This window comes from Microtus ochrogaster, unplaced genomic scaffold (genome assembly GCF_000317375.1).
Source record: "Microtus ochrogaster isolate Prairie Vole_2 unplaced genomic scaffold, MicOch1.0 UNK111, whole genome shotgun sequence".
NCBI classification, from domain to species: Eukaryota; Metazoa; Chordata; class Mammalia; order Rodentia; family Cricetidae; genus Microtus; species Microtus ochrogaster.
The window spans coordinates 509,635-520,069 of record NW_004949209.1 but is presented as its reverse complement, the minus strand read 5'-3'; the positions used below and the strand labels follow the sequence as shown (position 1 = coordinate 520,069).

Sequence of the window (10,435 nt, the reverse complement as noted above, 5' to 3'; positions counted from 1 at the left end):
GCAAGGCTGTTAATACTGATATTTCTGATGCAGCACTGAGGAAAACAACGTGACTGGGGAGGTTTCAAAGCCTGAGTTTTCACCATTAGACCATGAATGCCCAACCTTGCTGCATCTACTATTCTTGTTCCTGTGATCATCTTACGACACTAAGAGCGCTATCTATTTAGCTCCTCACTACTCGCTACTGTGAGTAGGCTCCAAGCCAGCAGCAGTTCACAGGAATTGCGATGAAATACGAAGACCATATCTTTGGTTCTGATTCTTTTCCCACCTGGCAAAGAATAGACTCAGAATCCAGAAAAAGATCCAGGGGAGAGAATTCAGGAAAATCTTGGAAGGAAAAACAAATGATAACTTTTCTCCCAACCTTGAAGAAAAAAACATTAATTTTATTCTTGTATTTTAGAGCTTCATTCTCACACACCTGTTTGTTGAGCATGTTGTCTTGACATAAAGACCCATGCATCAGTCTTTGGGGTCAGTGAATCATGGGGGCTCTAAGTTCATCAGAGGGTTAATCCTCTGGTGGGTTTATAGATGAACAGGCTCTGGAAATGGTAAAAGATGGAGGAAGTGGGTCTTTGGAGATGTGCATGCCCAAAATCTTGTCCTTAGCCCCAACCCTCTCTCTTTTCTTCTTGTTTGTAGCAACTGCTATACTAGAAGATGAGTTGTCTGCTTTGCCATCATGATTCCTCATCACAAGCTAAAAAATAGTGGGTTCAGACTGGAGCTTTTCAAACTGTGAGCCAGAAGAAACATGTCTCAAGCATTTTGTCCTAGCAATGGATAGTGTACTAACCCTGGAGCTAGGAAGATGGCTCAGTGGGTACAGTGTTTGCTGCACAAGCATGGAGACCTGAGTTTAGATCTCTAGCACCCATGGAAAACTCAGGTGTGGCATCACATATCTGTCACCTCAGTGCTAGGGTAAGGGTAGATCCTAGGGACTTGTTGGGAAGTCAGGTTAGCAAACTCTGGTTCAGTGAGAGCCCCTGCCACAAAAATGAGATGGAGTGCAAGAGAAGAAAACACCTAAAGTACACATGCTTGCCAATACAAATACACACACATACACACGCACACACACCTGATGTCTGAAGTTTCTGTCCTGCCTGGTCCTGCAGCCATTAAGCCCCAAAGAATTACACAGAGGTCTACATTAATTATACACTGATTGGCCCATTAGCTCAGGCTTCTTATTAACTAATTCTTATAATTTACATTAGCCCATAATTCTTGTCTGTGTTAGCCACGTGGCTTGGTACCCTTTTTGATGAGACAGTCACATCCTGCTTACTCTGTGTTTGGCTTCCTCTGTGTCTGTGTGATGATTGCAGACTGACTGTTTTCTCTTCCCAGAATTCTCCTGTTCTTGCCGCCCCACCTCTACTTCCTGGATACTGGCCAATCAGCGTTTATTTAAAATACAAGTCACAGGGTACAGATCATTATCCCACAGCACTCCCCCCTTTTTAAAAAGAAAAAAACAATAACTGAGAATTAAATCTCCTTTGTTTAGCTTTGTCCAGACCATTATCCATAACATATTGTAACCAACACTCTAAACAAAGATAAATATCCATAGTCCATTTTTTGGGAATATGGATGTAGTTTTCCAGAATACTTCCTGCTGATTGGGGGCACTGATAATCTTGAGGGGAACTAAAGAAAATTTTGAATTATGGTCAAGTCCTGAATGGATTATTCTGTGAGGCTTGACCATCTCAGCCAGCAGTCTTGAATCTGTTCTGGATGTAGAACTCAGACATCTGAGCCATCAGCTCCTATCAGATATTTCTCAGGGGGGGTCTTCCTTGATCAAACCTGATTTTTCTTAACCAGGAATGAACCCACAGCCTCTCATTTCTTGTGGAAACAAAAGCAAAACCTCTTCTCCAAGGTAACATATCTTTTGACTTCAATTTTGAAGTCAAGGCATTTTCAAAATACATATGTTGCATTAATCCAGCAACATTTATATTCAAATGTCTTTTAGCAGTTGTTGGTCCTTCCTCAGCCATCAAACAATTAACACACCACACAATAATATACAGTATTCAGACTCTGTGTATTTTTATCTTTACGTGGCTTTATTTTAAACTCTATTTTTTATTTTTATTTTTAATTTTTGGTTTCATGAGACTAGGTTTCTCTGTGTATCTTTGGCTGTCCTGGCACCATTCACTCTGTAGACCAGGCTGTCCTTGAACTCACAGAGATCTGCCTGCCTCTGCCTCCCAAGTGCTGGGATTAAAGACATGTGCCACCATACCTTGAACTCATAGAGATCTGCCTGCCTCTGTCTCCAAGAAACTTCAGACAACACATACACACTCACAGAGAGAACTTGTGCACACACATGAATGACTGGATAATGTCCTGAGAAGTAACGCCTGTTGCACAGTTACTATAGCCCATGAACCACTTGAAGTAATATACACTTAACAGTGTTCAAAACACACCGTTTTGTGATCACGTTAACAGAAGAAGCACCTGAAGCAGGTGAGTGTGTTCTCACGCCAGTGAGCTGTTCTTGTGGATTCCAAAGTTGAATGTCCTCAGAACCTGCTGTGACTCTTGCTTTCTTCAGTGGTTTTGGAAGTGGGAGCAGAATACTTTGCCAGGGGACTTAGTGATAGTTTTGTGGTCATCCCTCGCTATCTGTAGTGGCCATGGGGTGCACCAGTGGTTTTCTTACCAGCTATGCTTCTTCCATGAAACAGGCCAGGGCACCTGGACAGAGCAAAGGGCCTTGAGAGTAACTTCGCCTCACTGTGAGCTGTTTTATGCATCCTACAGAAGACTGCATAGGAAGAAAAGGTTCGCGGAAGACGGAATGGGGACTCTCTAGAAACAGGCCACTCAGGACCACTGTGTGGATTAGCAGGTGCCGGGATGCCTGCTTTTGCTCATGAAATAGACTGCTCGAGGTGATCTAGGCTGCATGAAACTGGTACTAGAATCAGGAAGCACTAGTGACTCTCGGAAACACACTAGCCAGATTTTTAGTGTGTGTGTGTCTGTGTGTCTGTGTGTGTGTGTGTGTCTGTGTGTATGTGTGTGTGTCTGTGTGTGTGTGTGTGTGTACGCGTGGTATATGTGCTCGTGGATGCATACGTGGAAGTCAGAGGACACTGGGTGACCTGACCTCCACGCGGATCTGTCACTGATCCTGGAGGCAGGCTGGAGGGGAGCAAGCCCCTGTGGTCTCCCTGTATCTGCTGGCCCCTCATCACTGGGTAACAGGCACTACGGCTCCACTGGGCCCTTTGTGTGTGCAGGGGACTCAAGTGGCGTCTTCAGGCTCGCGCAGCAGGCACTCCCACCTACTTGTCCATCTCCTTTGCCCAGGGGCCTTTCAGAAATTTGAGGAACAAAAGGTTTTGTTTTGCGATTTTTTTTGTTTTCCTTTAACCTGCGTTATTTAATTGCGTTTTGTGCTCTATTAAACACTAAACATGTTTGCTGCAGCTTAAAACTCAGGATAGTTCACATGGAAACCAGATTTTCGGGTTTTCTTTAAACATGAGTTCCTTGTCACTTCCATGCGACAACCAATCCGCGTAGGCAGACATTAGCCTGGGCATGAGTTCACCAGTTGGCCAGAATCCCCGTTTGGCCCCATGGTGCGCCCATGTTCCTGCAGACATACAGGTCCTGCTATCTCTGAATGCAAGCAGACTGAGTAAGAGGGCTGTCTCCGGAGTCGCATCTTGGTATCAACTTCAGATCAATCGTCCACTAGTTGCAGTTCTCTGTGAGTTACTTCTCTTGCCTTGCCTCTGGGGAGATGATAAATGCGATGCCATGGGGCTGTCCTGATGCGGACAGGGTACCAGGGTACCGTCAGCACTTGGCTTCCGGGCAGTTGATAAACGTGATGCCATGGGGCTGTCCTGGTGCGGATAGGGTACCTTCAGCGCCTTGCCTCCGGGCAGTTGAAAACGTGATGCCATCGGGCTGTCCTGGTGCGGATAGGGTACCTTCAGCGCCTTGCCTACAGGCGATTGATAAATGCGATGCCATGGGGCTGTCCTACAGCGGACAGGGTACCGTCAGCACCCAGCGCTGCTCTCAGCGCTCTCACGCATCTTTCAATCAGGCAAATGCGTCAGGCGCTTAACGCAGCTCCTGGCACACACTTCAAAGCTCAATAAATCAAACCGACTACTATCATTGGTTTTGGCAACAGGGATTTCCCCACGGAAGACTCCACACTGGTCGTAAAGCTCTTGGCACCCCAACCCAAACACTTGTAAAGTGCGTTTGGCCATCTGTATCAGCAGCATATTGCTCGCCCCCAGAAATATCTACCAGTTATCGTTTTCATATCTCTTCCATGCATCCCCCCATGCCTTCACATGAAGCCATTTAACAGGGTTGGGACCACATACCTCCTTTACTTACATTTTCCCGTGACTATTTCCCCCTATCAGTAAATTTTTTTTGAGACTTTGTTTTGCTATGTAGTCAAACTGGCCTTGAACTTGTGATCCTCCTGCCTCAGCTTCTGAGTGCTAGAATTACAGGTATGAGCTTTTAAAACCATTCTTGTCAAGCAGAATAAAGGTATTTTAAGGAAAGACCCTTGAACCTCTCCTTTTAGTTATGAGACTATTGAAACAACGGACCCCAAGGAAATGGAATTTCCTCAGGAGTCTCCTGTTGGGAGAGAGACAAGGCTGGGCCCTGGTGCCAGCCAGAGGAAGAACTTGTCTCCTTAGAGACTTTATCTAGTTCTGGCAATTTGTCGGGCTGTCCCATAGAAGAAGCTGGAGCCTACCCAAGGATAGGTTGGCGACGGGTTAGGATCATCTTTTGACCAGAACTGCTTTGATAGGCAGATCTCTTACCCTCCACTTAAGCCTAAACCTCTTGTCAGGACCCCAGAGACAGACTAGGGAGGCTCACCGAACCTCGCTGTTTGTTCCTCTCCTCGGTGTGCACACCGAATAGACCTTTCTCCGGTTTATACTATCACTTGTCTCCTTAATGGCCTACCAAGGTCAGCTGGCTGAGCCTAGCTCGTTCCGACACTGGTGCTCAGAAACTCCAGCAACATCACTGTGCACGGCACTATATTAATGCAACTTTTCTAAAGAGAATGAGCGTGATTTACCTACATACTGCAAACAAGCGGAAGACAGAAATATTGAAAACGTTCAGACTATAAGGATCAAGTCAGGATACGAACTCAGCACTATCCTAGCTCAGCGTCAAGCTGGAGTTCTGAGGCAGAGATGCTGCAAAGACAGTGAAGAGAACCAAGATCTGACAGCTGAGGGTAAGAGGTGAGGGGACTCCAGTAACCAGGCAGCTGTGAGACCTGGGGTACGAGAGGCAGTGGATTGGAGGATCCTGGGAAGAGCTTCCGAGTGGAAGGAGCAATTCCCCGAGCTGTTGAGATGTCATGGTGGAGACTTTTTTTTTTTTTTATGGTGGTTACAGTTTCATTTTGCAGGGAGAAGATTGTCCCAGGAACTCGACTTTGACTGAGACAATGGAACCTTTCCTTCACGGGTGCGAACAGTATGCTTAGACCATCACGCCTCATGAAGGGCAGGCCCTTGAAGCAGTCCACGAGCATCAAGATGAGGAGAAGGATGTTTGTTATTGTCTCTGTTAGTTACCGCAGCCCCATGGACTCTACTCAGCACAAGGACTGAGCTGTCAGCAAGGGGGAGGAGATGGAATAAAGGCACCATTTTCCCAGGTGACAGAATTAGCGTATTCGGGAAGCTGAAAGCAATTTTCTCAGGGAAAAAAAAAAAACTGGAATGAATGAAAGGGCTTCAGAAAGGTTCTTTGTGTTTTAAACAAGATATCAAACCACACGGCAAAGCTACAATAATTAGGTCCTCGTGGCGGGCTCAGCATCTTTAAGAATAATTCTTAAATGCATTAACATCCTAAAAAATAAGCAGCCTTTTATCTTGTATTTAGGTAATCTCTGCTAAATTAAAAGAACATATGTGACATATGGTTCAAATGGTATAGAAAGGATTCGGAGTAAGCAACCCCCTGCCTCTTACTCTCTCACACACAATTATCTCCCCGGTAACTCAGTAAAATGATTTTTGTTAAGCAAATGCCGAGTGAAATCATGTCTAAGCTGCGAACTGAAGGTTAATTAGAAGCTAATCAGAGGGGGTGGTTTCTTCAAGCGGTTGGGGGGGGGGGTCTGGTGTGATGCTGATAGAATCCAGGAGGGAGGACTGGTTTGGGAGTTCAGAGTCACTGCAGGTTGTGGGGTCAGCCGAGGCTGGACTGCAGAACAGACCCAGAGCGCATGGGTGAGAGAGGATGGGAGAGGAGGTGGGAATCTGGGGAGGAGCTGTGTGTGAGAACTGGGCTGCAAAGGGATTCCCTGGTGGTCAAGACAAAGAGGATGCTGGTCCTCAGACCTGAGGTACTCACTGAGAATCTTAACCAGGCAGTTAGTGAACAAGATGATGAAATTTTGATAAATGGCCATAGCACCAAGTTGCCTTCCAGTGTGTATCCTTTTACACATAGATCTGTGTGGTGCTCACCCTCATCAGAGAAGCTTCTCACCGCAGAGGACGGATGTTGAGACTATGGCTCGTCAAAGTGCATTGTTACCCCTCCCGATTTCTCTGCCTTCTTTCTGGTGGGCCTTCTCTTTTCCCCAGATAAGTACAGATTCTACACATGAGAGAAAATGTGCCCTTTATCTTTCTGAGTCAGGCTTATTTTGCTTAACATGATGGTTTCTGGTTCTATCCATGCCTTAGGGTTCCTGTCGTTGTGATGAAACACCATGACCAAAGAAACTCGGGGAGGAAAGGGCTTACTTGGCTTACACTTCCATATCATAGCTTATTATTGAAGGGAGGCATGGCCGTGCCTCAAGCAGGGCAGGAACTTGGAGTCAGGAGCTGATGCAGAGGCCGTAGAGTGGCCTGCTTACTGGCTTGCTCCCCATGGCTTGCTCAGTTTGCTTATCGAGCCCATGACTACCAGTCAAAGGATGGCACCACTCACAATGGTCTGGGCCCTCTCCATCAATCACTAATTAAGAAAGTGTCCTACAACTTGATCCTATGGAGGTGTTTCTTAATTGAGGTTCCCTCCTTTCAGGTAACTCTAAATTATGTCAAGTTGACATAAAACTAGTCAGCACAATCCATTTTTTTTGAAAATGACATAGTTTCTTTCTTATGTCTAATTAAAATTCAGATGTATATCTGAATTGCGTGTGTGTGTGTGTGTGTGTGTGTGTGTGTGTGTGGTGTGTATGTGTGTGTGTGTTGCTGGGAATCAAACCCAGAGCCTTGTACACACAAGGCAAGTGTTCTACCACTATATTGCCTCCTTGGTATGTCTGTAGTTCTGTATTTGAAGGAGGCAGATGGTGGCAACCATGGGTAAAGTGGTGGGGCAGTTGGTGACAATCATGGGCAAGGGCACAATGTAGGCAGTTGGTGGCAACCCTGGATAGGGTGGTAATGGAGGATTGGACCTTAGACCTAGGTGGAGAGAAAACCAGCTCTCTGAATATTCAGAAAAGGCCTTTTCAGCTAAGCAACTGCAAAGGCAGAGGCTGAGGAGTGGAGTGGATGCCTCTGTTTGAGAAGGGAGGCGAGTGTGGACAGAGGATTATTGTGTCAATTTCCCTGGGCCCGCCAGCTGCCCTTCCAGCTGTTTCTCTATCACTGATCTCTGAAACATCTGGGAGGCTGGGTTACATGTGGACCATAATCAACCCTAGCTCTTCCATAGGGTTAAGATCATCCAGGAGAGGCATCCTAAAGGATCCCATGATTTTGAGGCGACTTCCAAAATGCCAGGGTGGGAAGTAGTCTGAAGGAAGAGGCATTTGTGCTTTTGAATCCTAAAGATCTTCTCAGCTATCTCAAAAGATGGTATTGGTTCAAATCACTTGCACTCAACGTGAGGACCAGGGTCCCCATTCTGAGGGTTTTCTTCCAGATTCCAGCAATGTGGCCCCGGTCCGAACCTGGGAAATGGCCATCAATAGCCACAAAGAGGCCTAAGGGTCTTAACTGAAATCTGTACAAACAAGTCGGATTCTTGCAGGCTCAGGGATACAATGGCCCTTCCTTCCACACGTATGTTTTGACCTCTGGTGGTGGTGGCGGGGTTAGAGGGCAGAAGGACTACAAGCTTTGGCTCTCTCCGATACCACCACTTACAAACTCACCAGTTAGAGCCTCTCTTACGGTGGACTATATGTTTGTGTTTTTCCCAAATACCTATGTCTAAATCTTAATCTCCAGTACAACGTTATGATGAGAATTAATGACATAGGGAATTGGGAATTAATGAGACAGGGAGGTTAGGGTATTCATGAATGGGAGAAGTGTTCTTATAAAGGCGGCCCCATTCGAAGAGTAAAGAGAAAGCAGCCTTTGACAATCAGGAATGGGCCTATTAGAACCTTACCTTGTGGTGGGTTCTGTGATCACCTGACATCCAGAAGTGTAATTTAAAAAATTCTATTATATAAGCCATTTGGTATATCAGCAGGTCTCAATTTGTGGATCTCAACCCTTTGAGAGTTGAATGACCCTTCCACCTAAGACCATTAGAAAATATAGATATTACGATTCATAACAGTAGCAGAATTACAGTTATGAAGTAGCAATGAAAACCATTTTATGGTTGGGGGGTCACCACAGCATGAGGGACTGTATTCTGTATTAAAGGGTTGCAGCACTGGGCAGGTTGATAACAGTTGTTTATATGGTGTTTAGTTATAGTAGCACAGGCCCACAAAGGACATTGTAATCCTTCATATTGTTGGTCAACCTGGCAGAATCACCTATGAGACAAAGCTCTGGGCATGTCGGGGAGGAAGTTTCTAGATTGGGTTAATTGAGGTGGGGAGATTAAATTTGGGCAGAACCATTCTCAGGCTGGGGTCACAGATTGAATACAGAGAAGCGCTCTTGACTGTGGATGTGATATGGCCAGCTACCTTCCATTTCTGCTGCCTCGCCCCCCCTGCCAGGATGGAGTGGATCCTTAACTGTGAGCTAAAATAAACCCGTCTTTCCTCAAGTTGCTTTTTGTCAGGCATTTTTTCCTGGTACCAAGTGACATGCACCAACACCTTAGGCGAGTCAACCCCCGCGGCTTGATCTCTTCATTTTTGGTCTTGGTAATCTCTTGATTGGTGGGAGTTTCAGAAGAAATAGTTGAAATTGGAGCTGGATAGATTTCTTCACTCGGTAAAGTGCTTGCTGGGCAAGCGTGAGGGCCTGAGTTTGGCCCCGGAGTCCTCATAAAAAGACAGTATTCCCAGCGCTGAGAGGACAGACAGACAGCCCCTGGCTCTCTGGCCAGTCAGCCTCACTGACTCAGTAAGTCAGACACCCAAAGTTGACCTCTGTTTGTTTTCCACCTGCGCATATACTCCCCCAGGCCCCGAAGAACTCACTGTAGTCTCTACTCTTACTGAGACATGGTCCGCAGATCTGATGAATGCTTGCTGGGTCTCCCTCACCCTTCGCACAGCAAGCATTGCCTGAGGTGACGTGAAGAAGTAAGAAGAGTGACGTACGAGGCTGGGGTGGCTGAGTTTGGCTCCTGCTTTGGCTACACATCCCCTGTAATTTACTTAGCTTATTAATGCCTCAGTCTCTCCCCCTGTAAGCTGAGAATGTTAGTAACATTTATCAGAGCTTTAATGTAAAGTCAGTATTTTCCCCATACTTCCTTCATTCCTTTATTGTTGAGAGAGATCCCATGTATCCCAGGCTGGCCTCAAACATTCTCTGCAGCCAAGGACAAACTTGCCAGCTGATAAACTTTTGATAGTCCCTGCTTTCATCTCTCAGGGGCTGGAGTTACAGGTGTGCACACCACACCTGGTTTATATGATTCTGGAGTCAGACCCGAAGCCTTGTGCCTGCTAGTGAGCACGCTGCTCCCTGAGCTGCATCCCCAGTCCTTGCCACTTACTTTACAACATCGCTTAGTACACAGAATCATGCAAGTATGTGTTAACTCAATAAACGCACTTCAAGACAGACAAAAAGACATAAAATTAAGATCTGATTAATCCCAGAACTCAGCCCTTGGTAAAATCCTCTTAATCCACAGCACTGAGCACTTAGTACGGGTTAGAGGGGACAGCTTCTAGTACCATGACCTTTACCTTGGGCCTAGAAAGGAAATCAGGAGTCCCTTCCATCCCCATAGAGATGTATGGGTAGCTAGGCAGATCTGTGCATGTGGCACATGTTTGTGTATGTGTGTATCGTGTACATTCAGTTCAGCAGGGAGCCCAAGGAACTTGTCACTGTCCAGAGGGACTGGCCTAAACCATCTACTCTGTCCAGATTGGCCGAGGACTAAGTAGAGTTTTCTGTTTTTGTTTTTTGGAAGGGGGAAAATAGTCTTTGAAAATAATTCTTTATTGTGTACGTGTGTGTGTGTGTGT

The 10,435-nt window shown here is 45.9% G+C and overlaps 1 protein-coding gene across 1 annotated transcript in view; it reads right to left on the bottom strand.

Annotated features, from left to right (window-relative positions):
* Window positions 1-10,435, bottom strand: part of Cacng3 (calcium voltage-gated channel auxiliary subunit gamma 3) — a 97,650-nt gene that overhangs the window by 18,829 nt on the left and 68,386 nt on the right. The gene's annotated exons all lie outside the window — the stretch shown is intronic.